This window comes from Jaculus jaculus, chromosome 5 (assembly GCF_020740685.1).
Source record: "Jaculus jaculus isolate mJacJac1 chromosome 5, mJacJac1.mat.Y.cur, whole genome shotgun sequence".
NCBI classification, from domain to species: Eukaryota; Metazoa; Chordata; class Mammalia; order Rodentia; family Dipodidae; genus Jaculus; species Jaculus jaculus.
The window spans coordinates 16,581,028-16,606,826 of NC_059106.1; the positions used below are offsets into that span (position 1 = coordinate 16,581,028).

At 44.9% G+C, this 25,799-nt stretch overlaps 1 long non-coding RNA gene across 1 annotated transcript; it reads left to right on the forward strand.

Annotated features, from left to right (window-relative positions):
* The first annotated feature begins 274 nt into the window (after positions 1–274).
* LOC123460807 lies at positions 275–24,985 on the forward strand. Its single transcript, XR_006637209.1, has 3 exons — positions 275–529; positions 14,315–14,444; positions 23,667–24,985. It is a non-coding gene; the product is annotated as an uncharacterized LOC123460807 (long non-coding RNA).
* Positions 24,986–25,799: the final 814 nt, after the last annotated feature.

Below are 25,799 nucleotides of genomic sequence, written 5' to 3' on the forward strand. Positions count from 1 at the left end.
TCTGAGAGGAGATGGACTGGAGGGGGCGTGTCTGAGAGAAGATGGACGTGAGGGGGCGTGTCTGAGAGGAGATGGACGTGAGGGGGCGTGTCTGAGAGGCGATGGACGGGAGGGGGCGTGTCTGAGAGGAGATGGGCGGGAGGGGGCGTGTCTGAGAGGAGATGGACGGGAGGGGGCGTGTCTCCCAGGAGATGGGCCAGAGGAGCGTGAGCCCTTGACAGTTGGCTGCACATGCGCACTGCCTCCCGCTCCCGGTATAAACTGCCGAACTCTCTGCGGCGCCATTTCGCAGAACCCCTGGGTGGGTGTGGACAAAGCGCTTGCCCTTCTTTCATCCCAAAGCTGCCTGCTTGTCTCCTGAGATGCAGTGAGACATTTAAGCTGGAGTCCAGTGGCCCTAAGGACCCATGTTTACAGGAGAAGAGCTTAGAGGCAGCAGCTCCAGGCCATGAGAGCGAACAAGGTCCCCTCAGGAGAATCCGGTTGCTCCGGAACCATGGTCCAGGGATGGCTCTGATCTCCTCGGGGGGTAAGTGCTCAGGCATGGTGCTCCCTTCCAGAGTGTCCTCCAGACTGCCTGTGTTCACCGGCCTTGAGTCTCATCCTTGTCCCAGTTCCCTTTGTTGGCCTATGCTTACCTGTTGCACCCCAACGGATGGCCTGAGCACACATGCAAACGTGAATATACCTGTGCAGGCCTACCACACATACATATACACAAAGACCTTTTCTCTTGAATAGATAAGGCTTGGAATGTAGGTGAGTGGTAACTCCCTGGGTACAATGCCTTAGTCTAGAGGCACATTCCCCAGCACTGCAAAATAAAACAAGAAAAAACAAAACACAACAAAACTCCACATCGCAACAACAATAACGACAACAAAAAGTCCCTATTACAACTACATACTCGGGTCCTGGGCACAGGGATCAGAGTGGAGCAGACTGTGACTGCCCTGCAGTTCCTGCTGCCCCCCTGGCACAGAGGCCCACTTTTCTCTGCCTATGCCAACGTCAGGTTGTACAAACCTGGGGCTGGCATTTGAACTGTTTGCTGGCTTCCTTTATGGAAGTCTAGGAAACTTGGAATTTGTAAATCTAGCTTACATCCCTAAAGCCAACTTCCAACAGTATGTGCAGGTAGGCCACCAAGAGGGGAGAAGGCAGGAGGTGCCCTCAGAAATGGGCAGGTTCTCAGTGTTTCCAGAAGTGTCCTTGCTGATCTCCAGTTTTCTGCCACTTAACTTTCTCCAAGGAAGCCAGGCTTCTTTGGATGTGGAACCTAAGGCAATTCATTTCTTTCCCAAAATACCCCAGACCTCTTCAATCCTGTGTTCTCCTAATTTTGTGTACCACATCAAGAGTTGAAATTAATAGAAAGATGATCTTGAAAGATAACACAACAAAACACTTGACAAAATGATGCAAAGTGGCAAACATGGTTAAATTTATGGTGATATTAAATCTTCCTCTTAGGTTTGTTACAAGGGTTAATATAGTAAATGTGGAAACTTCTTTACTGTTTTCCTATGGATAGAGAGGTGTTCTCTGCACAGGACTTCTTGTTATTATTATTATTTTTGTTTCTGTGAACCTCATGTTTTGTAGGCCATGTTTTTTAGTGCCATGTAGATGTTGTATCTTAACCAGATTCTTGAAATAATCTGCATCTTTTCCCTCCTGCCTGTTACCATAAATAAAGTTTTGAACCTGTCTGCAGCAAGCTGCAATATTTTTAACCACCCTTTCTTGTTACTCAAGGACACTGTTCCAAAGATTCAACCTTTTCCAGTCAGACCATCTGATTTCCATTGAATCATTTTCCTCAGCCTGTGCATGTGTTTCCTGGGGCTGCTGTAACAAAAGAAGGGTAGACTTGATAACTTGAAACAGAAGTTGGTCTAAAAGGTCTGGAGCCTGGATGTCCAAAGTCAAGTTGTTGGCTTGGTCAGTTCCTCTTGGAACAACTTAACAAGAGTGTGTGCTTCTGTCCAAGGTTCTTTGGTTGCTGCCAGTCCTGGGTGGATTAAATACAAAAGAAAATTAGGAAAATAATCTTTTCAAAGATAACTGAACTTCACGAGTGCAAGTTTGTTCTAAGTCATCTCAGAGAGGGAGCTTTATTGGGGTATTACTTTCTGGTGTCCACGTGCCTGTTTCTTTCCTTTCTTCAGAACCGAATCAAGGCTGTCACACATGAAGGAAAATGACTTATGTTGTTTCCCCCATCCTAGACACACCTTTGCTCTTCTAGATACTGCTGTGTACAAGGGGCAGAGTCCTGGAGCATCTCTGCATTACTGAAGACCAGGGTCACGGATATTGACTAGTACTGCGAGGGTGTTTGATGATACAGGGTGGAACAAGGGGGAAGGGTTGCGTTTATGCCACTGGCAGAAATAAATTTGACTATCAAAATACTGTGCAATGATTCACTTTACATTTACATTTCATGTTTAACATGAATTTCAACTGAAAATACTCAATTAGCTTTTCAATTTTCCATAGGTTGTTTCTACTTAGAAGGGGGTTACAGAGTTGTCAAGAAAGACAGAAATAGAAGTGGGTGTGGAAGAGCAAGGCTTCTCTTTATCTGTAGGTACGCATGGCAGTGGTGTAGGGAGAGTGAGCCCTGAAGAGGGTTGAGCTTTGCTTCAGGAGTGCATGTGCGCTGTCACAGTGAATTCCCTCTCCGCTCGTGATCCCCAGAGCAACTAGGCAATGCACGGATCCTTGCATCCTTAGCCAAACTTACTTTAAGATATGATTGAGGCAAAGCTTTATATTCAGTCTACTTTTTGATAGTGTGTCAGTGTGTGTGTGCACATGTGTGTGTGCCCTTACATGTTTGCCACTGTTCACTGGTGGAGGTCTGACAGCCTGGGATGGGTGTTGTCTCCTTCCACCTTGCTTGAGACAGTGTCTTATCCATGAATGGACAATCAAGTCCTCTTCAGGGCCTAGTTTCACTTCTTTATTCCCAAACTGAATGCCTTGTCTTTTCCCTTCCCTTCCCTTCCCTTCCCTTCCCTTCCCTTCCCTTCCCTTCCCTTCCCTTCCCTTCCCTTCCCTTCCCTTCCCTTCCCTTCCCTTCCCTTCCCTTCCCTTCCCTTCCCTTCCCTTCCCTTCCCTTCCCTTCCCTTCCCTTCCCTTCCCTTCCCTTCCCTTCCCTTCCCTTCCCTTCCCTTCCCTTCCCTTCCCTTCCCTTCCCTTCCCTTCCCTTCCCTTCCCTTCCCTTCCCTTCCCTTCCCTTCCCTTCCCTTCCCTTCCCTTCCCTTCCCTTCCCTTCCCTTCCCTTCCCTTCCCTTCCCTTCCCTTCCCTTCCCTTCCCTTCCCTTCCCTTCCCTTCCCTTCCCTTCCCTTCCCTTCCCTTCCCTTCCCTTCCCTTCCCTTCCCTTCCCTTCCCTTCCCTTCCCTTCCCTTCCCTTCCCTTCCCTTCCCTTCCCGTCCCTTCCCTTCCCTTCCCTTCCCTTCCCTTCCCTTCCCTTCCCTTCCCTTCCCTTCCCTTCCCTTCCCTTCCCTTCCCTTCCCTTCCCTTCCCTCCCTTCCCTTCCCTTCCCTTCCTTTCCTTTCCTTTCCACCTCTTTTCTTTACTTACTGTGCTAGCCTTACTTTATGGTATGATTCTGAATGTTAGTGGTAAGAGCACATATCCTTGATGCATTTCCATGACTTTTTTCCAGACAGAATAAAGGCCAGTTTCTTGCTTGGCCCACCAGCATCATCCTGGTAAATAAACTGGAGGGCCACCTGCTACTAGCAGGTAGGCGTTAACAATATTCTCTCCCTTGGCCTGCTGACTCACCCTTGGCGTGGGAAGTGGAGCCAGTTTTTGCTGTCACACTGTTCTCCAGCCCTGCGACATGTGAGGACCCGTGAAGAGAATTGTCCTGGGGATTGAGCTCAGTCAGGAGCGTCTGGTCGGGAAGGTTTTGTGTCACATGGAGATGCCTGGGCTTCAGACTGGACAGCAAACTTCCTGCTTGAACCATTCCTCAGTGTCTGGTGAAGGAAGAGCTGGTGAATTTTGATTTCAGATTTCATCATTTCACACGTGAATCTTTTGGTTGCTGTTAAAAATACTTTTCTATTTCTTTCACCTAGATCTCCTCTGTCCCTGCTTGATTTTGATTTCCCTGAAAATTCTTTGATCAATGATAGACTTTGACAAGTCTTTGTTGGTAATTCAGTGTCTGGAGCATCAGAGTGTTTGTTTACTCATTGTTGTTCTCATTGTGGAACATATTTCCTGGTTGTCATGTGTCCTGTGCGTTTACCATGTTTCAAAGAACACAACAGAACGTAGAAACGAGGACTCATGTTTGATCTGGTTTCTAAGGATGGCTGCTCTTCCCTTCCTTGGGCAGTTACAAGAAGCTCTTGTCATTTACACTTCCCTAAGACTGAACAAAACTGGAGCTGCTCCCCAGTGAAGCACCCTCCTTTACCGTCAGTGGGGAGCTGATGTAGTGAAGTTTGCCAGTACTTGAGCCAACTGGAGTATTGAAGTCATTTTCAGTAGTTTTGGTTACACTGTGGTTACATCCAGGAGGGCATCCACATGCAGTCATGGCACAACATGCAGGACAGTATTTTCCTGTTTTCTGGCCCCTTTCTGTAGTTGTCTAGCGACTGCAATCAAGCATGAGACACTCCCTCGCCTCGGTCAGCTCGCTGCACTGTGCAGTCATCTCTCCTGTCTGCCCCCAGACAACACCAGTCCTTGGTTGTAGACCTGTTTGGCCTCATTCAGTAGATGTTCTTTTCTCACTGTGCCTTTGGGGTTTACCCATGCTGTTCTGTGTATAAGAAGTTTGCTATTTTCTGTAAGAAGAGTAGTACATTGTATCCTGGATTACTGTTTGTTTATCCAACAGTCAACAAACATTTGGAGTGTTTTTCAACTATCCAATATTAAAAAAAATCGAGTGAAATCAAGGAGGGACATTTAATTATAAGTGAATATTAAACTTTATGATCAACTGAAAAATTGTTCCTCAAATTTCGATAGCATTTTTTGTTCCAACCTGAAGTGGATGAGCGTTCCCATGGCTCTAACCACTGACTGAAACTCAGTGTTGTTGTCTCTTTAGTTTTAGCCTCTTTTTCTGTCCAGAGTCATATGAGCATAGGTCTCTTTCTATAGCCCAGGCTGACCTGGAATTGATAAGTAGTCTCAGGGTGGCCTCAAACTCACAGTGATCTGCCTACCTCTGCCTCCCAAGTGCTGGAATTAAAAGCATTTGCCACCATGCCTGGCAAAAAATGTAGTGTTTAAAGAAATATTTTATTTACTTATTTGAAAGACAGAAAGAGGCAGATATATATAGAAAGAGTGGATGTGCCAGAGCCTCTAGCCACTATAAATGAACTCCATACACATGTGCCACCTTATGCATCTGGCTTATGTTATATACTGGTGAATTGAACCTAGGTCCTTAGGCTTTGCAGGCAAGCAACTTTACTGCTAAGCCATCTCTCCAGCACCCCGATTTTTGTTGTTTGTTTTTTGTTTTTTTGAGGTAGAGTCCTGCTATAGTCCAGGCTGACCTGGAATTCACTATGTAGTCTCAGGGTGGCCTTGAACTCCTTGTGATCCTCCTACCTCTGCCTCCTGAGTCCTAGGACTAAAGGTATGTTCCACCATGCCTGACTCATTTTTTATGTTGCTCTATAAACTAGAGAAAGCCAAGCTGGAGAATGGTAAGAGCAGCTAATGAACACGGCGAGTTCTCAGTAAGTATGTTTGTGATCACAGGGTGTGCTCATGCTTACTGAGACTGCTAAGTCCACTGACACCATTAATAGTTTCTTTCTCTGTTCTAAAGTGTTATTTCATTTCCAAGTAACTTGCGACTTCTAACCACTATAAAACTGCATTAAAAACTTGACATGTCTATAGCAAAATCACTGTGGAAATGTTTTTCTAATTTCAAGTCCCCACACTGGTAGACAGGCTGTGTGAGCAAGTATGTGCAGCAACTTCTAAGTAGTGACGACTCTGAATGTAAGATGAGTTCCAAATAGCACTGACTATAAATAACCTTAGTGAGCAGTGAGACAATGGTACTGCCTAATTCCATTCTGGCTTTTCTCTGGCCCCCTCCATGCCAGGGAGAGGGGTGTGGAACTCAAGCTCCACACATGCTAAGTAAGTGCTCTCCCACTGAGCTCTACTTCTGCTCTCTTTGTTTAAAAGTCAAAAATTTTAAGCTGGGGCTGAAGAGATAGTTTAGCAGTTAAAGTGCTTGCCTGTGAAGCCTAAGGACCCAGGTTCGATTCCCCATTAACTATGTAAGCCAGATGCCCAAGGTAACACATGCATCTGGAGCTTATTTGCAGTGGCTGGAGGCCCTAGCACACCCATTCTCTTTCTCTCTTTGTACCTGTCTGTTTCTTTCTCTGTGCATGTCTCCCAAATAAGTAGATAAATATTTTTTAAAAAAATTAAACTGATAAACTGGGCGTGGTGGTGCACACCTTTAATCCCAGCACTTGGGAGGCAGAGATAAGAGGATTGCCATGAGTTCAAGGCCACTCTAAAACTACATAGCTAATTGCAGGTCAGCCTGGACCAGAGTGGGGGTTGAAGAGGTGGCTCAGCAGCTTTAGGCCCTAGTTTATAAAGCAAGATGGCCTGTGGATGTGTCCCCAGAAACCATACAAAGCTAGATAAAGCATAAAGTAGCACATGCATCTGAAGTCCATTTGCAGTAGCAAGAGGTTCTGGCATGCCCATTCTCTCTCTGTGTCTCACTCTCACTCTGCTTGTACTTAAATAAATATAAAAGAGCAATACTTTTGTAGATGAGTTGGCCATCTGAGTCAGGAGTGGGTCTCTCTAGGTAAAATGGTTACACGCTTTAAGGGTGAGGGAATTTAAACCTAGTGTGCATCTATACTTCAAGTAGGTTTCTCTTCCAGACCCACAGTCTCAGCATAACTTCTGACTTCTTTGGTTGTTCTGGCTGTTATTTCAGAAAAAAACAATGAAGACTTTGAAGGGTTATTAGTGGGTGTAGAAGGAAGTACTTGGTTTAATCTGTTTCCTGTCCCTTAATTTTAAGATTACAATTCTTTAACTCAAATGGACCTTGATTTTTTTTTTTCTTCTGTTTAGCATGGCTGGAAAGGGGAGGAGATATTGAGAAAATCTTCCTCAAACAGGGAAAGATCTCTTTCAGGGAAAGCAGCCTCTGGGGAAAGAGTTCACACGTGTGGCTCGGGTCTATTTGAATGAATAAGGGATCCAATTAGAGTGAGTCTCACCACCAGGCTCAGGTGTGTAGGAAGGAACCTGAGTGGCTGGAGGTCTGACTCAGGAATGGCCAACCCACAGTTGCCAAGGGTGATGGTTTGAGTCAGGTGTTTCCCATAAACTTATGTGTTCGGAATGTTCCCCACCTGGTGGCAATTTGGGAATTGGATGCTCCTGGAGATGGTGTGTTGTTGGAGGTGGGCATATGGGTGTTATAGCCAGCTTCCCCTTGCCAGTTTTGTTACACTCTCCTGTTGCTGTTGTCCCACCTGATGTTGGCCAGGACGTAATGTCCACCCTCTGTTTATGCCATTGCTTTTCCTGCCATCATGGAGCTTCCTTTGAGACTGTAAGCCAAAATAAACCCTTTCCTCCCACAAGCTGCTCTTGGTTGGATGGTTGTCCCAGCAAGAACTGACTGCAACATCAAGCCTGGAAAAAGTGCTTTGCAGGCAAGCACCTTGACCACTAAGAAATCTCTCCAGTACCCAGTCCCCTACCCTTTTTTTTGAGGTAGGGTTTCACTCTATCACAGGCTGACCTGGAATTCACTATATAGCCTCAGGGTGGCCTGGAATTCACCACGATCCTCCTACCTCTGCCTCCTGAGTGCTAGGATTAAAGGCGTGTGCCACCTCAGCCGGCTCCTCCAACCCCTTTTTCATGTTATTATTAGTAACAACATTTCGTATGGATGCTTCATGTATTGATGCCCTATTTTCACCCATGTCTGTCCCCATTCCGTTGTGGATGTTCCTCAGTGGGGTTTCAGGTATTCCCCATGAAGTTGTGCTTTATGCATTGTGGGAGCAGCATAGGGACTTTTTTTTTTTGGGGGGGGGACAATGCCTCTGGGTATGATGTCTCAACCTATGGCTCTTACAATCCTTCTGCCCCCTCCTCTTTTGCAAAATTCCCTGAGCCATGGTGGGTGTGTTTTAAGTCTACTTCAGTGATGGGCTCTTAGGAGCTTCTGGATCTCTGCTTTGGTAGGTGTTGAGTGTCCTCAGCGTCTGTCTCCTTCACCGTGGCGCTGATTACCGGGTTCACCATGGAAGCAGCACCCTTGTTTGTCTCCCCAATTCTTCTGTGGTTTCAGTTGTGGCTTGGCTGAAGTGTGAGGGCTAGTTTATCTCCTCTGGTCTCCTTACCTTATAAAAAAGAACAGATTTCCATGTGCGCACCCTCCAGAGCAGGGGATTTGGGAGTTGGGGACCTATGGGCCCTTCAATCAGGAAGGCAGAGCAAGAGGCCTGCTTCCACAGCAAGCTCGCAGGGTCCAGGAAGCCTCAAGCCAACAGCAGGGGAACCTACTGAGACTAGGGAACTGGGAGTGGGGAGAATAGGGAGATCTGGCCTTTGTGAGCCCTCTGAAGCAAGGGATCCAGAAATTGGGGACACTCTCTGGTCCTTCTTTAAAAAATTGTTTTTATTTAAAGAGCTTACTTCTTCTTTTGGGGGAGGGTTGTGGTAGGGTCTCACTCTAGCTCAGGCTAACCTGGAATTCACTCTGTAGTCTCAGGGTGGCCTTCAACTCATGGTGATCCTCCTACCTCTGCCTCCCAAGTGCTGGGATTAAAGGCGTGTCCTACCATGCCTGGATCAAGACCTTACTTCTTAAAGAACAGGTCCAATACCTGCTAGTCAGTGGCAAGCTTTCCATAATTCTTCAGGAATGCTGGGACAAAGAAAGGGTCCCCTCTCTCCAGGGATGGTAGCAAGTAGTTCACCAAGTCCTCAAGGATGTCTGATGTGAGACCTTTGCAGGTGACTTTTGGTTTGAGTTAGCCTAGTTTTCAATTGTAGGCAAGAAAAAAAAGGAAGTTTCACTCAAGCATCCTTCTGAGGGAGCTCCAGGTTCATGGTTGATCTACTTATTCTCACATTGTTACATGAATGGCATTAGCATTGCTAGGCAACTTCATAGCCTAGCCACACCACAAATGATGATCAAAACATGTTATGTTTTTACAGTTGATGTGTCAATTTTGAAGACATTTTACTTTTAATAAAAAGAATCAATTAAATTTGAAATTTCAAATACCAAGTCAAAGAACTTTAAAAGCTTCATCTATAGTTCTTGTCTCACATTGTCTGCTTGACATTGAGGAAACAGCAGCTTAGCTGCCGGGAATCACATGTGTCAGGCCCAATACAGAGATGGTGACTGTAGCAGACAGCTTAAGGTTCTCTGAGATAAACTTCTGGGCCAGGTACAGTTATGGAGAAAGGGATATTAATTGAAGTTTACAGATCCAGGGGAAGTTCCATAATGGCAGAAGAAGCCACCTGCTTTCACAGGTCCAAGCAGAGAGAGAGAAGCCACAAGCCAAAAGCCACACAGCACAGCACAGCACAACACACTTCAGCAGTTCGAGGCAGTTTGCATATCTTTAAATTGGGATGTTAGACCCACTACCACACCTTAGGATCTTCCCTGTGACACCACCTCCAGCCAGGTGGCTGAAGATCCAAACTACAAAGTAATACAGTGACCCAGGGCCTTGGCCTGAGGATTGTCATGTGTACATGGCACATGTAGTGCATTTGCTTCTAGGCCGTCCACATAGCTAGCAGAGGAATAAAATTCCAACAAACTTGGCTTCTTCATTTAGTCTACCCCCAACCACTGTAGAAAAGGAGAGTGAGACTTTAGGAAAGTCAGCATGGACTAAACATCTTCAAAAGAATATACCCTGAACCCAGCACTTGCCTCTGTTAAATTTTGCACTGGACATTGCCACTGGTAGGTGTGCACAAAGCCATGAGTTCAGGCTTGGCAGGAAGCTCCCAATGCCACTGAATTTCTTCCTCATCCTCTTCTGGGAGGGGACCCATGCCCTGTTTCATGGACAAGGAGCTGATACTAAAACCCAAACCCCTTTTGAGGACACAAGGACTACCTCACCAAGAATGTTTTCCATATTGGGGTTACTACCCCAGCTATGGTAGCAGGTCTCCTCTTTGTGGACTACTTAAGCCTTTGTGAGCATTCATCTGTAGTGCATTTAACAAGGGAATTTTCTATCCCTTCTTCTTCCCTATGCTGTGTGAAGATGTTGAAGATCAATCCTGATGTCTCCCTGGGGCCTCGGTATGTAGGAGCACAGATGTATATATGACACAGCATGACCAGTCATCTTCCTGACCTTGAGTTGAACAATGTGGAATAAGTAAACACAGATGTTAAAAAAAAATACTTAAGGAAAATGGTGAACATTGCAAATAACCAGAAAATAAAAAGAGTATTTGTCAGGCAAGCGGTAGATTGGATGTGCTACTGGGACTGGCGCTGAGTAGAACACAGGAGTTTCTTTGTGAGGGAAAAGACCTGCCCCTTTCTGCATAGCGGCTACAAGGATGGGGATGGTATCAACGGGGTCTCGTGATTCCTTCGACAGGAAGCAGACCCATTGCAGCAAAGGCAGGCAGTGGGAGAAGTGGGACAACTCCTCTGATGGAGTGAGAGACACAGCAGGCCCTCAGCAGCCAGCGGGTGTAGTGCCTGGACCACCGCTACCATCCCTGGTCTGTGGTGCACAAGCTGGTCCTGGCAGCAGAGTACATTGATTCCCTGACAGTGAATATGCCTTGAGCTCAGCACCCTGAATCTAACCGTGGAAAGAGATGGGCAGCTGATATAGACAAGGGTATAAAAGAACTGTGGCAGTGGACTTGCAGGAGGGACAATACCACAAGATGAAGGCCGTTCCCTAGGCTGTCCTTTCCTAGGACAGACTAGCAGGCAATCTGCAATTCCTGTCCACACAGCAGGACATCTGACCAGCTCCTGCTATCACAGGGTCTGAATTCTCCCTGGTACTGACTCTTGCTCACTGGGTCTGAGGCACCCACCCCATTCCTCCTCACCCTGGCTCTGATGCACCAGACTCTTCCAGGGTTATTCCCAAGTGAGTATTCTGGTCTTAAACCTCTGTGTTCTTATAAGATTTTAGGTGAACAAATAGGCTCTAAGATGGACAGAGAACACCTAAGAGTGGTCAAGATAGTCTGAAGACTCTGGAACTGATGTGGGGTTTCACCATTTGAAGAGAAGGCCAAGGACATGCTGCGTAGTGGTAAACCAGCAATAAGTCCTAAGGAATGAATGGACACAGTGGAGATCTCCACACTGCATGGAAGATATCACAACTTTGAGACAGCATTCCACTAGGTCATCACAGCTGGGTGACAACACTGGGTTTAAGAGAGAATGCGGGACATATTTTCTTGCTGTGAGCTGAAACATGGAGGAAGAGTACAATCAGCAAAATGCTAGCAAACTGCCACTTAAATCCCCACCATGATGTGAAAACCAAATGAAATGTCCACACAGAGTGGACACCTGATCTTTGGGGTGGGCTTGTCTTGTCCCCTGTCTGCAAGGAAGTCTGTCTCAGTTGATAGCCGGCAGGGAAGGTGGACTAATTCATTTGGGCAGCAGAGGTAAGAGGATGGAAGAATCAGTCATGGAGATGGTAAAAGATGCCTGCTGCCTCCCATACATGCAAGTAAGATTACAGGAAGATCTATGTGACTCCCACTTTCCAAACAAACCATCTGAGTGGGTCTGGAAACAAGGGACTATCTAACCTAATTATGGAATGATGCTGAAAGAAGGCATGAAGGTCTCATGCCAGGAAATTGAAAAGAAATGAAGTTTCGGATAATAAAGTGGAGGAAAGGGAAAGTACTCAGTGGCCCATGGTCATTCTGTATTTCTTGAATATTCTCATTTCCATATGTCAGGAAGAACATAGGTGAACTGGGAGTGAGATCATGGTTACCTGGTCTGTGGTGTTATCTTGGCCCAGCCTGCAGTCTGCAAGCCGGGTTGGCTCTCCTGGCAGACAACAGGGAGCAGGTACCAAATCCATATGGTCCAAGTAGAAACAAGGAGGTCAAGTGGTGAAACAGTTCTAAACCCTCTCTTGATTATGAAGCATTCTGCCACACTGTACAGATAATCCTCTTCAGTATTCATTATCACCCATAATGACATACAGTGAGCATCTCTATCCACCAGGGGACACCCAAGAGATTCCTGAACAGGGTGGTGCCCACACATGACCATGGATTACATAGGAGGGTCTAAGCATGCCCAGGTGAACCTCCAATCTGGTTGGGGCGACCCCACCCCCATTTGAGCCAGGGTTAGACTGGAATGTCTCAGACAGGAAAATAGTGACACACTGCCACAGTATTAAGGTAAATATGAGTTTTTCTTGAATAAACAGTGACAAACATTCAGAAGGAAAGGTGTGGTAGATCCCCCAGACAAGACTGCTTGCCTGACCTTGAAAGACAGCCTCATCCAAGCTGTTTTCTGCTGTCTGTGGAAATGTACCAGAGATGGCAGACACCGCAGGATGGGATTTATTGGCCCTCTGAAGTGGAAAAGTGGAACTGAATTCACTGTGACAGTACAAAAATGTGTCCTGACTCCCAACAAGGTTGTATAAAACAACACAAAAAAACCCTGTGGAACATTCCCTGTCACATCACCTGTAATCATCAATTTCTGAGGTCTGGAACATCTGAGGGAGGCATCATAGTAGATGCCTGGCATTAGTGTTCATAGGACAGATAGCCTCAATGGGCTCCAGGGCCTCTGGGGAGACCTCCAGGGAAGCCTCCCTGGGCAAGGGAAGGAGAAAATTAGTGGCACAACTAAATGCTCAACATCTTGTGCACATTTTGAAGTATATGAGACTTTCATACCCAAACATATCAAAGACAATGGTTGGTGGATACCTGGGAGGAGAAGGCTGGTTACCTGTTTGGTGGGGTCATGTTGTACTGGATTGTAATCTGCAGGTTGGGCTGTCACTCTTGCTAGATGGCCTGGGGCAACTAGGGGGCATCATGCGAGATCCCCAAACAGGGCTTAGAATCAAGTATCACATAGGAACTGACAGGCATGCACAGATGGATTTCCTCCTTGGTTGGGGAAGCACCCACCCTCCTTGACATTTGACCAGTAGGACTGGGGAGGAAGTTTCAGACACAAATACAGTGGCACACTGTTAGTGTGTCCTGATGTAACCATTCGTAGACATTCAGAAGGAAAGGTGGTAGATTCCTAGAAGATTGCTTACCTGGCCTCGAGTGTCAGCCTCATGTAGCTGGACTCCTCCTGCCTATTCAAATGGTCCAGAGATCATGGAGGGATCAGGATGGAATTCGTTGGCCTCCTGAGGGGAGACAAAGAGGGAAGTGAAATGACGGAGACTGTATAAACATTGATTCTTGACTCCAAAATAGACTGTGAAAAACCATACAGAAATCCCTCTTGGATATTCAACTCACATCACACCCACACAACACTCTCTGGGTTCTGAAACAAGCCAGGAAGCAACTCAGTACCTATTTGGTGCTGGTGTTCATAGGACATAAGATCACCCATGTGTGCCAGGTTTTCTGGTGAGGACTCCAGGGAAATCTCCCCAGGAAGAGCAGGTGTGTAGGCAGCCTGGAGAAGGACAAGAAAGGAAGTGTCATGCACAAAAAACTAGTAATAAGACTAACTGCTCAATGGCTCATGCTTATTCTGAGGTTTATGGGACATTCATACCCATATACATCCAAAGCAATATTTGGTGGAGATGGAGGAGGAGAATAGTGGTTACCTGTGCTTGTGGGTCATTTTGGCCCAGTATGCAGTCTGCCAGCAGTGAGGGAGCATGGGCCAAATCCATGCAGTCCTAAAGGGAACAAGATGTAAAGTTCAGTCAGGCAGATAGTACTCAACTGTCTCTTGACTGCCAAGCATTCTGCAACTGCACAGATAATTCTATTCACTGTTCACACTAAAGACCAAACAACACTCACTGCAGGTCTGGGACAAACAAGGGTCATCACAGGAAATAAGAACAGAGTGATATCCACCTTATGACCTGGCATTGTCTATGGGTGGTCAGGTGTGCCAAAATGGGTTCCCTGGGTTGGTAGGGAACTGTATGTTCCATCAGGGAAGGGACTAGAGAGAGAAATGATGGCACACTGCTAGAGTCCTAGAGTCTCAAGGTAATCCTAACCTTCTCCGGCTCTGTTTCACAGGCAGGAAGTTGAAGCCAAAGCAGAAATCCCCTTCCAAAACACAAGGACTTCCTCCCTGCAGAGAGTGCTCTCTGACAGGGCCACTGCCTCTGGTATGGCTGCAAGTCCTTCATTATGAATCCTGTAACTTGTGAGTATTCACCTGCAGTATGTTGTTCAAGGGTCTTTTCAACCCCTTCTTTGGGCATGTGCTGCTTGAAATTTTCAAAGTGCTTTGCTTTGGTCGGCCAGGAGCTTCAGTGTGATGGAGCATAGATGCCCACACAACACATCTGCATGACCTTTAATTGAGTAGTGTGAAATAAGTAAACATTGACACGAAAAAAAATACTTAAGGAATATGGCAAACAATGCAAAGAACCAGGAAATAAAGCACATTTTTCAGGACAGGGGCAGATCCAGTGTGCTACTAGGACTGGAGCTGGGTGGAACACAGGTCTGTATTATGAGAAAACAGAACTGGCTCTTTCTGTTTAGTGCCTACAAAGACTGGCATAGGATCAGTGTGTGTGGGGGGACCCTTCTTTAGTGAACCTATTGCAGCTAAGGAAGAACTGAGAGAGGTGGGACATCTCCTCTGATGGAGTGAGAGACACAGCAGGTCCACAGCAGCCAGTGGGTATAGGCCTGGACCACCGGTGCCACCCCTGGTCTGTGGTGCACAAGCTGGTCCCGGCAACACAGTACATGGATTCCCTAACAGTGAATATGCCTGGAGCTCAGCATCTGCAATAGAGGGTCCCTGGATTTAAGTGTGGAAAGATATGTGTAACTGATAGAGACAAGGGTATAAAGGGATGTGGCAGAGGACTTGTGGGAGGAACAGTACCACAAGATGAAGGCCGTCCCCTGAGCTTGTCCTTTCCTAGGACAGACTAGCAGGCAATCTGTACTTCCTGTCCGCACAGCAGGACATCTGACCAGCTCCTGCCATCACAGGCTCTGGATCCTCCCTGGTTCTGACTGCAAACTGGGTCTTGAGGCACCCGCCCCATTCTTCCTCACCCTGGCTCTGATGCACTGGACTCTCGACACTTCTTCAGCTGGTCAGAAGAAGATGCACAAATGTCACTAGATTAGAGCTGGCCATGTTTAGTTGAACATAGGCCAGGAGCTGCTTCATGGTGCCCAGGTCCCCAGACTCAACAAAGTCGTCAGGATTCCTGTCAATCCAACACTACAGGAAGGTAGTGATGGTGCTGGGAGAAAGGATGGACACCGGAGTCAGAGGCCTGGCTCTCCTTGCAGATCCTTCTTAGAGTCTCCTGTCAAGAAGACTTCCACGCAGAGGATGCCCAGCCCATGGAGAATGACTAGGTGTGGTTCTAGTTGTCACGAGGCTCCAACCGTCTGTAGGCCAGGCTCTGATGAAGAACATCATGGAGCAAACGTGCAGGGCGGGGGCTGATATGAAGATAGATTCTCACAGGAGTCAGCTCTGAGTCCCCTCGTTCGTCATGGACTCATCCCAACTTAGTGTTCCTACTTCTGGGGGCAATGGCCCAGGCATTAGGACTCTATGCAATCCAGATGTGAGGGACCTGGGATCGCTTTGTCCCCAAACCCACTTCTTCACATGTGTAGTCTGAAGCTCACCTTCTTGACCCAAACCATACTCACCTCTTTACTTTTTAGTCTTCTTGGCAATTAGGGTGGAAAAAAAATCCATACCTAGAGAAGATAGGGAGAAGTCAATGAAACATTCCTCTCTCACCCCTGCTGGGACATTTATTTAAAGAGAAGAGGGATTCCTAGGGATGAATGGAGGCTAAGAGATTTCTGATACTTATCTAGTCTCTGAATGCCATGAAATGTGCCTGAACACAGTAGAGACATTGCATTTTGTTCATTGAGTGATGCCCTACCTGGTCTGGCCTAGAACTCTCAGGATGAACTGGTCACTTAGACTGCCCACAAGGCCCCTTCTCTGGATGCATTGCTGGATGAGTTTCACAGATTCATTTAGACATAAGAGAAGACATGGCCAGAGGCCTCAGAAATGGGGCCAAGGGCACAAAATTTCTTCCTGGAGAAGGGAGTCACATAGTTGGGGTGCCCAGCCATGAACAGAAGGTCAGGACATGCTGAATAGTGGCAAACCTGCAGTAATTCCTAAGAAATGGACAGACACAGTGGGGATCGCCATGCTACAGGGAAGATATTATGACTTTCAAATATCTTTCCACTGTGTCATCCCAGCTGGGTAATACTTTGCTGGGTTTAGGACAAAATGCAGGACATGTTTTCTTGCCCTGATCAGAGACATGAAGGATAAGTTCAGTCGGCAAAGCACGAACAAACTTACACTTAAATTTCCACCACGATGTGAAAACCAAACAGAATGGCTACACGGAGTGGATACCTGGTGTTTGGGGTTATGGAATGGTGCTGAAAGAAGGCATGAAAGTCTTGAGCCAGGAGAGTGAAAAGAAATGAATTTTGGATAATAACGTGGAGGAAAAGGAAAGTATTCAGTGACCCATGGTCATTCTGTATGTCTTGGATAGTCTCATTTCCAAATGTCAAGAAGAGCATAGGTGAACTGGGAGTGAGATCATGGTTACCTGGTCTGTGGTGTTATCTTGGCCCAGCCTGCAGTCTGCAAGCCGGGTTGGCTCTCCTGGCAGACAACAGGGAGCAGGTACCAAATCCATATGGTCCAAGTAGAAACACGGAGGTCAAGTGGTGAAACAGTTCTAAACCCTCTCTTGATTATGAAGCATTCTGCCACACTGCACAGATAATCCTCTTCAGTATTCATTATCACCTATAAAGGACATAAGTGAGGATCTCAATTCACCAGGGGGAATCATAGCAAATTCCCAAAGATGGTGATATCTAACATATGAACAAGTGTGGCACAAGAAGGTTCAGGCATATCTGTAACTTTGTTGGGAAACCCCTCAATTTGTCCAGGGGTGGGAAGGGGAAATCTCAAACAAGTAAATACTGGCACACTGCTTGAGTCTTAGGGTCATTGTGAGCATTTGCTAATATAAAGACTCACAGATATGTAGAAGAGAAGGTGATTGAGTCCTGTGAGAAGTCTGCTTACCTGGCCTGTCCAGGCTGACCTCTGCTGCCTTGTCAAGCATGACAGAGATCAACCAGCTCTCAGGATGGGATTCATTGGTGACGTGAAAGTTGTTAAAATGAAAGGGACATCACTGAGACTGTGAGGGACTAGATTAGACATAGTATTTTTTAGGCAGTCAGACAGGGGCTGGCCTACTTAGGGCTTCACACCCTCACTGGCCCTGCCCATCTCTACTGGCCCTGCCTACTTCAGTTGTGCCTGACCAGGTGTGGGTGGATCCTTCTCTGAGCCCAGGCCAATTGGCTGGGATAGCTGGTGCAGGTATCTACCACATCCTGAGTGCAGGCTTTAAAAATACATCTTTCTTTGGCCCCTGGAGCAGGCTTCTTCTCCTGTCTCGCCCTTGAACTGTTCACAGCATCATGCCTGTGTCTTTGGTCTGGTAAGATTATCTCTTCCACCTTGGGTGGGATGGGACACTTTTTTTTTTTAAACACTGTTTTTACTTTTAAATCTCTTTGGCAGTGCACACTTCCTTTAAAGATACTCTTCTCACATTTTTTTTTAATTTTTATTTATTTATTTGAGAGTGACAGACACAGAGAGAAAGACAGATAGAGGGAGAGAGAGAGAATGGACGTGCCAGGGCTTCCAGCCTCTGCAAACGAACTCCAGATGCGTGTGCCCCCTTGTGCATCTGGCTAACATGGGACCTGGGGAACCGAGCCTCGAACCGGGGTCCTTAGGCTTCACAGGCAAGCGCTTAACCGCTAAGCCATCTCTCCAGCCCGTCTTCTCACATTTTTTAAAAGCCAAGACCAATGTTCATTTACATGGGCTTCCAGACCATGTGATTTATTTTCCTCTTCCCTACTCTATCTTCCCTTCCTCAGCCCTTTCCCTTCCTCACATCCCTGTGATGTGTGGTGATTTCAAAATAATGTTCTTTAGTGTGGATTGCCATTTCTTTAGTTAATTAACAGACATAAACTTAGGGCTTGGGGTTCCAGTATTATTCCTAGGCACCCCAGTACCTCATTTTAGTTCAAACTCCTCATATCAAATGGAGGTCCCACTGAGATGGTTTGAGAATGATTTTTTTTTAAATTTTTTGTTCATTTTTATTTATTTATTTGAGAGTGGCAGAGAGAGAGAGGGAGAGAAAGAGACAAATAGAGAGAGAATGGGCTCGCCAGGGCTTCCAGCCACTGAAAACGAACTCCAGACGCCTGCGCCCCCTTGGGCATCTGGCTAAGTGGGTCTTGGGGAATCCAGCCTCGAACCGGGGTCCTTAGGCTTCACAGGCAAGTGCTTAACCACTAACCCATCTCTCCAGCCCCGAGAATGATTTTTATATAAATAGCCACATTTTTTTTTGTGGGGGGCAAGCCCAACAGACTGGCCTTTTTTATGAGAGACAGAGAGAAAGACAGTGAGAGAGAGGGGGGCGGGCAAGAGAGAAAGAGAATTGGCATGCTAGGGCCTCCAACCACTGTAATTAAACTCCAGACACATGTGCATGCATGTGCAACCTTACATGCATGTGTCATCTTGTGCATGGCTAATGTGGGATCTCTGGAGTTGAACAAGGCTCCTTAGGCTTCCCAGGCAAGTGCCTTAACTGCTAAGCCATCCCTCCAGACCCAAATGGCCACATTTTTATTTAATTTCACCTTACAAAAAGTTCTTGCTAATAACTAAAACCCCCTACCACTGCTTCCATCTGAACTCCTTGCTGCTTTGGAGAAAGGATGGCACACAGCTCAATTCTTCAGCAGTTTCTGGGAGAACAGAAAACAGTAAATCTGAAGTTCCTCTTTTAGGCTAACTGTCTTGGGGAGAGGAAATTGACCAGGGCCCCCATGGAAGGGAGAAATTAAATAGAAATAGATTCTGCCAAGTTCCCTAGTTATCATTTGTACTTTACTCTGTCTCCCATGCAATTTTCTGCATGCAATTTCTGCCACACTTTATGGGTGACTCTGGGCTTACTTGTGACTCTCTTTTCTTAAATTTAGAGTTAAAATGTAATCCTATTTTAATTTTCTCTGGAATATCAAAATGTGAATCTTCTCCAGTATTAGCGATCACATGGTCACTTCAAAATGGGCTCCACCATGTAGTCCATTCCATAAATCAAAATGATGTCCTCCATACAGACTTCTGTAATTCAGAATGGCGCCCACCATGCATTCTTTCCTGATCAGGCAATTAATTCTCCTCTTGTACCCTAACTGAGTAACTTCTAATAACTGATTTAAGTGGATTTATATAGGAATACTCAACTCCAGTGGCTCTTAAATAAAGGATAAAAAGGGAACCAAATATTCCAAAGAGGACAGAGCCACAGAGGTGGCTGCAAGCTTACAGCTTCTGAAATATGGGCAGGCAAAACCTGAGCTAAGTGACCTACATGAGGGGTTGCTATATTCCCAGTATGCAAATGGACACCCACAAATGTAATAACAGTTCTTAATATTCATGATTTGTTATTAATATTTTTCTAGATTATCCCATATCAAGGAATATTTTTCATGCCATAGGTCACAAAAGGCAAAGCATTAGGGGAGGTAAAAAGATAAAAATAAAGGGATTTCTTATTCTTTCTTTATGATTTTTTCCCTTCACATTAGGGTCTTAATGTGCATTCTATATGAAGTTTGGTAACGGAAAATGTAAATGTTGGAAGTCATAGGGTTAACAAGATAAATTATTGCAGTGGTACTTAGATTTCAGGATAATAGTAAGTGTTATATTGGTAGAAGGTACTAAGAATGGTGTTAGATCAATTGAGTGTGGTTTTTCTTAATGATCTAAAGAAAGATTTGTGGGTTAAATGATTATAAGAAAAATTTAGAATGACAGAACTATAGCAGGACATTAGAAGGATGAAAAGAGGGCATTAACTAAGTGAAAAGTGAAGGTGTTAGGAAAGGGTAGGTGGTTTCAATTTCCTTTTAAAGGACACTAATAGAAGTAACACACCCACAACCCCTCTCCCCCTGGGCTGTGCCCTCTAAAATGTTGCATGGGAACTTGGGGTCACTTATATCCATAGACCTTTCTTTGTAAACGATACAAAACACGTACAATGGGGATTGGGAAGTTATTCCTGACTGCTATTATGAGGTCTTCTAACAATTTACTAAACAAAATGATCTGAATTGGAGAGATCTTACAGTAATGTTATGTCAGACCTTAACTTGTATTGAAACCCAGGCAGCAGCAGTGGGGAATGAGTATTATACAGCCATACTTCTAACTCTGACAACAGCAAGGTTCCCACAGGGGCAGAGGCAGTGCCCACATATGGTCTGAATTGGAGTGAGGATTAAGATGATAAAAAGGGGGCATAGAACTGTCAGGATTTTATATATTGTATATTAGGGGGGATTCATAGAGCTAAAATAAAACCTTTGAACTATAACCTCCTATTAACTAACATAAGGGAGAACAGGAAGTGCTCATTGCCTTTCTCCAGAGACTACAGGAGACAATAAGAAAGCATACTAACATAACTCAAGTTACTATGGAGTAGGAAATTCTTCTTAAAGATAAATTTTTTAGCCCAGTTAACACCTGATATTTGTAATAAGTTTCAAAAATTGGTGGCTGAACAAGACAAGGACTTAGAACAGTTGCAACTCCTGTTTACTACAGTAATCAGGAAGTCAAGAGAGAAAGAAAGGAAGTAGAAAGAATAAAAATGGAGGCAGAAAGAGCAGCAAGGGTGATAGCAAAAGAGAAAAATAAGGATAAATGTCACCAAGAATTCATAGTGGTAAAGAAGTTCCCTCAGGAAAGGGCACCTTCTGAGACGCTCTTCCAGGACCTACTTTCTTGGAGACCAGACAAGACATGTTTATAAAAACTGTACCAAGAAGACCCTTGCCAGGACCCTGCTATGATCCCGGCCTAAAGGTCAAGGTTTTTACTATTGGAAAATCTGAGTCTTAAGATAAAGGATCACTTATTAGTGTTTAATTTCTCCAAATAAGGTTCTCATACCTAGGAACATTGGAGTTTTAAAAAACATCTCTTGTGTTCATACTAATCCTTTTTAATGGTTTTCATCTAAGAAAAATGATTTCAAGCTCTATGGTTCTGTTTCCAACTTTCCCTAGGTAATTTGTACCCACAAAGGTATTTAGACTAATCAAAGATGCTTTCAAACACTGGTACCAAGACTTCACTTTTTTACCTTTTTTTTTTTGACAGTTTCTAGGTTAAATCAATTGGTTTGGATTTGTTGATAAAAATATTGTTTTCACGACTGGCAACATGTTCTGCCTACATTAATAACTATTAGATATTTAAAAGATAAATCATGCCTGTTTTTCTATGCTTCACATATAGCTCACACTGCCACAAGACAACTAAACTTAGAGGTTAGACAAAATAACTTTAAGCGTTTGTGTAAATCTTTAACTTGTTTCATTTTACTAATCAAATGTGCTATATATATAAATTAATCAAGGTTTGTAACTTCCTTTCTAAGTATTTTCATAACCTACATAGAAGCCAAAGCTAACTGGGGTCATCAGAGCTAAAAAGGCCAATATTTTAACCTCAGTTTCCAAGTCACAAGGCCCCTGGACATGGTATGACACTTCTAACATATTTTATAATGAACCTCTGGTAAGTCACCTGTCTTTCTGATCAGAGAGCATGTGAAGACACAGAAACAAAGAAATCAGGCTACATTGAAAAATAGGAGAGTCACAACATGGAGTAATCCATCCTTCAGGCTCCCAACGAAGGGAAGGATACTTGACCGCCATGGCCTGGACTTGCCCTAACAGACAACACCAGCCCTGGAGAAGCCATAGTGCTCCTCCCAGGTCCCTAGAACCTCCTCTGGAGAGCTAATGGTGATCTCCAAAACTTCATCTTGGATTAAATTTTGCCTACCTGCTTGGTCTTAAACACTCAGAGAGAAAAGTATAACCAAACAAAAAGGGGTACGCCAAAGCATAAAATGAGACACAAACAGATAAAGCTGCTCATCCTCTCAACTCAAAGCATGTCTTTCTTTCTATCCTTGAGATTGTTTAGTCTTTTCACTGTACTTGCCTATACACAGGATGAAAACTCATTTTCTTGTATGGGCCCAAGAATATTCCCAGGATAGTAATCAGACTGACTACTGGGTTTGTGGGCTTTTGCCCACTTCCACTATCTCTGGACTTGCTGTCATGGTGGATATCTCCTCTGCAAGGAGATGACTGGAACCAATTACAGATATTTATAACCAGAAAAGAGGTAGCTTTCCAACTATAACCCAGGTTATTAGTTGGAATGTTTCTCAATGGCTTATTAACTCCAGTAGGAGCACATAGAGATGCAGAAAGAGCTTCTCAAAATAGGAGACTTTGAAGTCCTGAGAAGATATGTTGGTCCCCTCCCCCACAGCTCTAACTCCATGATAAAGGAGATCAGTCATAAATATCATGATAGTTATTTTCAAATCTTGGATACATACATATAGATGACTCTTGACTAAAGGTCATTTGAGTGAAAAGGCTCCCTTATTCTGGGAAGAAAAACCTCATACTTGTTTTGTTCATACCTAGGATGGGCTCCTTCAGACTTGTTCCAGAAAATCATTACTTCCCAACCATCAGAATGGTTTGCTACTAAATGGGTCCTGAGGCCAAATGTATGTTGGGCAGTCCCTTATGGCACCGAATGGTTCTGTGGTACCATCCTTTTGGACCTGGATACCCCTAGGATGGATTGGAATATGCCCCCTTGGATTTCCCTGGGTGCAAGGGTGACAAATAAAAACCTTAGAGTGCCCAGTCAATTTACACCAATGGGCAAGGACTGTTTTTCAATGATATGATTATTTAGTCTCAGTATTTCTTCCATCTATTGGATTGGGAGATGTCACCTGACACATAAAAACTCTCACTAAATATACCCAAAATGCTTTAAATGACATAGCTGAGAGACTCTCCCTTCTGAATTCTGAGGTTCATATGATGAGGAAAGTGATCATGTAGAATTGTATATGGCCCTAGGCATCCTCAAGGCAGCCCAAGGTGGCATGTGTGCCCTTATCAAGGTTGAATATTGTTTAAACATTCCTGATAAGTCTGCTAATGTCTCATCTTCTTTACAAGACCTGCATAAACAGATCCAGACCATGTTGAATGCTACTTTGCCATTCATTGAACAGTTCTGGGAGTGGATGTCAAGACTTTCATGGTGAAAAGAGGTTATAACAATTATAATCTTAATAATTATTTATGTTAATCTTTGGGCCTTGTATACTCAACTACTGTTTTAACTTTTATCTCTGCTCACTTACAGGCAGCTAACACCAGAGGGTTATACAACAACCCAACTCCATCTATACAGGTACCCTTGACCACCTGTTGAGAATGGAATAATCACCACTGCTGATGGGACTACCTATACCTCCTACCTCACAGTGACAGACTTCTTCTGATGGGACTGCTTCCACCTCCCACCTCACAATGGTAGACTTTCAGTCTCTGAGATAGGCTCCAATACTTATGTTACTGATATGTACAATTTTTGTATCAAGCCAGAACAATTGACACACCAAAGGTGATGGTATGTCTAGCTGATAGGTTTTTCTGTTGGGCATTTAGAATAGTGCCCCCCTCTGGGAGAGACTCTAACTGCCATATTTCTGCGCCCCCGTTCAGCAGGAAGTAGTTCAAGACTGGATCTTCGTCCTCTTTCCTCTGATAGCAGTTAGAGTGTTGTCTCATGAGGGGGGAATTGTGAGAGACCAGATTAGACAGATAGTTGTTTTAGGCAGTCAGATAGGGACTGGCCCACTTACGACGTCACAGCCTCTCCATGCCTATCCCAGCTGGCTCCACCTGCTTCAGTTGCTGGATTCAACGTCTGCCTGTCTCCCCCAGTCATACTCTATTGAGCGTGTACCCTTTCCAGGTATGAGGGAATTCCTCCTGTGAGCCCAGGCCAATTGGCTGGGATACCTGGCACAAGTATGTCTATTTTGTCCTGAGCACGGACTCAAAAATCATCTTTTTTGAGCCCACAGAAAAGGCTTTTTCTTCTCTCTGGCCCTTGAGCTGCATACAGCAAGATGCCTGTGTCTTTCTACCAGTAAGATTCACTTTTTATTAGTATTTTTACTTTTTAATCTCTTTGGAAGCAAACACTTTCTTTAAAAACTTCTCACATTATTTTCTTTTTTAAAAAATTAAGTTGCAACTTTGTATGGATACATTATGCGTTGGTACCATCATTCCCCTCTTCCCCACTCCTATTCCACTGAGGGCCGTCCTTAGTGGGACTGCTGGTGATTCCTGCAGAGGGACTGGACACCAAGTCTCTGAGAGAGGAAAATAGTCACAAAATGAGAAGTGTCTTATGGTCCTTGTGAGCTTTTCCTAATATAAGCACTCATATTCAGAACTAAAGGTGATAGCACTCTGGGAGAAGACTGCTTAACTGGACTTGAACATCAGGCTTATCTGGGCTGACCTCTGCTACCTGGTCAAGTGTTCCAGAGATCATGCAGGCCTCAGGATGGGATTCATTGGCGAACTGAATGTATATAAGGGAAAAATGAAATGACAGACTGTACAAAAAATACCTCCTGACTCCCAATAAAGCTGTGAAAAACCACACAGAAAGCCCTCTGGAGATCTTCCAGTTCTAGCACACACATATATTACATCCTCGGTTTTGGAACAACCCAGGAGGACATCTTAGTAGATACCTGGTGCTGGTGTTCCTTTGACATATCAGCCCGAACGCACTCCAGGTACTCTGGCAAGCCCTCCAGGAAAGCCTCCCCAGGAGTGTAGGCAACCTGGGGTGGGGCCAGACAGGAAATCAAAGGCAGAAAAATACTGTTGAGACACTCTACTTCCTGTCTTATGCTTATTCTGAAGTTCATGGAGCTTTCATAGCCACAAAAATGCAGGACAATGGTTGTGGAGCATGGGAGAGGAGAGTTGTTACCTGTTCTGGGTGGTATTCTTGGCCTACACTGAAATCTGTTTGCTGAGATGGTTCTCCTGCCTGCCAGCCTGGAGCACTAGCCAGAAGCATGTGGTCCTAATATGAACAATGAGGTTAATTTCTGTTAGTGAGATGACCATGCTTGCAACGTGGCTCTTGCTTACCAAGCATTATGCCACAGGTACATAATCCTGCTTCGTATACATACATACTCATCCCCAAAGGAGGTTACCTGAGACAACCAGAGGGCATCATAGGAAATTCCCAAACAGGGTGATATCCACCACATAACCTGGCATCACATACAGTCTCACAAGAATGTCTCCTTCTTTGTTGGAGAGCCCCTCCATATCATTTGACCAGGGTTGGGACTAGGAAGTCTTAGACAAGTAAAAAGTGATGCACTGGCAGTCTTATGGTCACTGTGAGCTTTTCCTGATATAAACACTCACAGACATGCCAAAGGAAAGGTGTAAG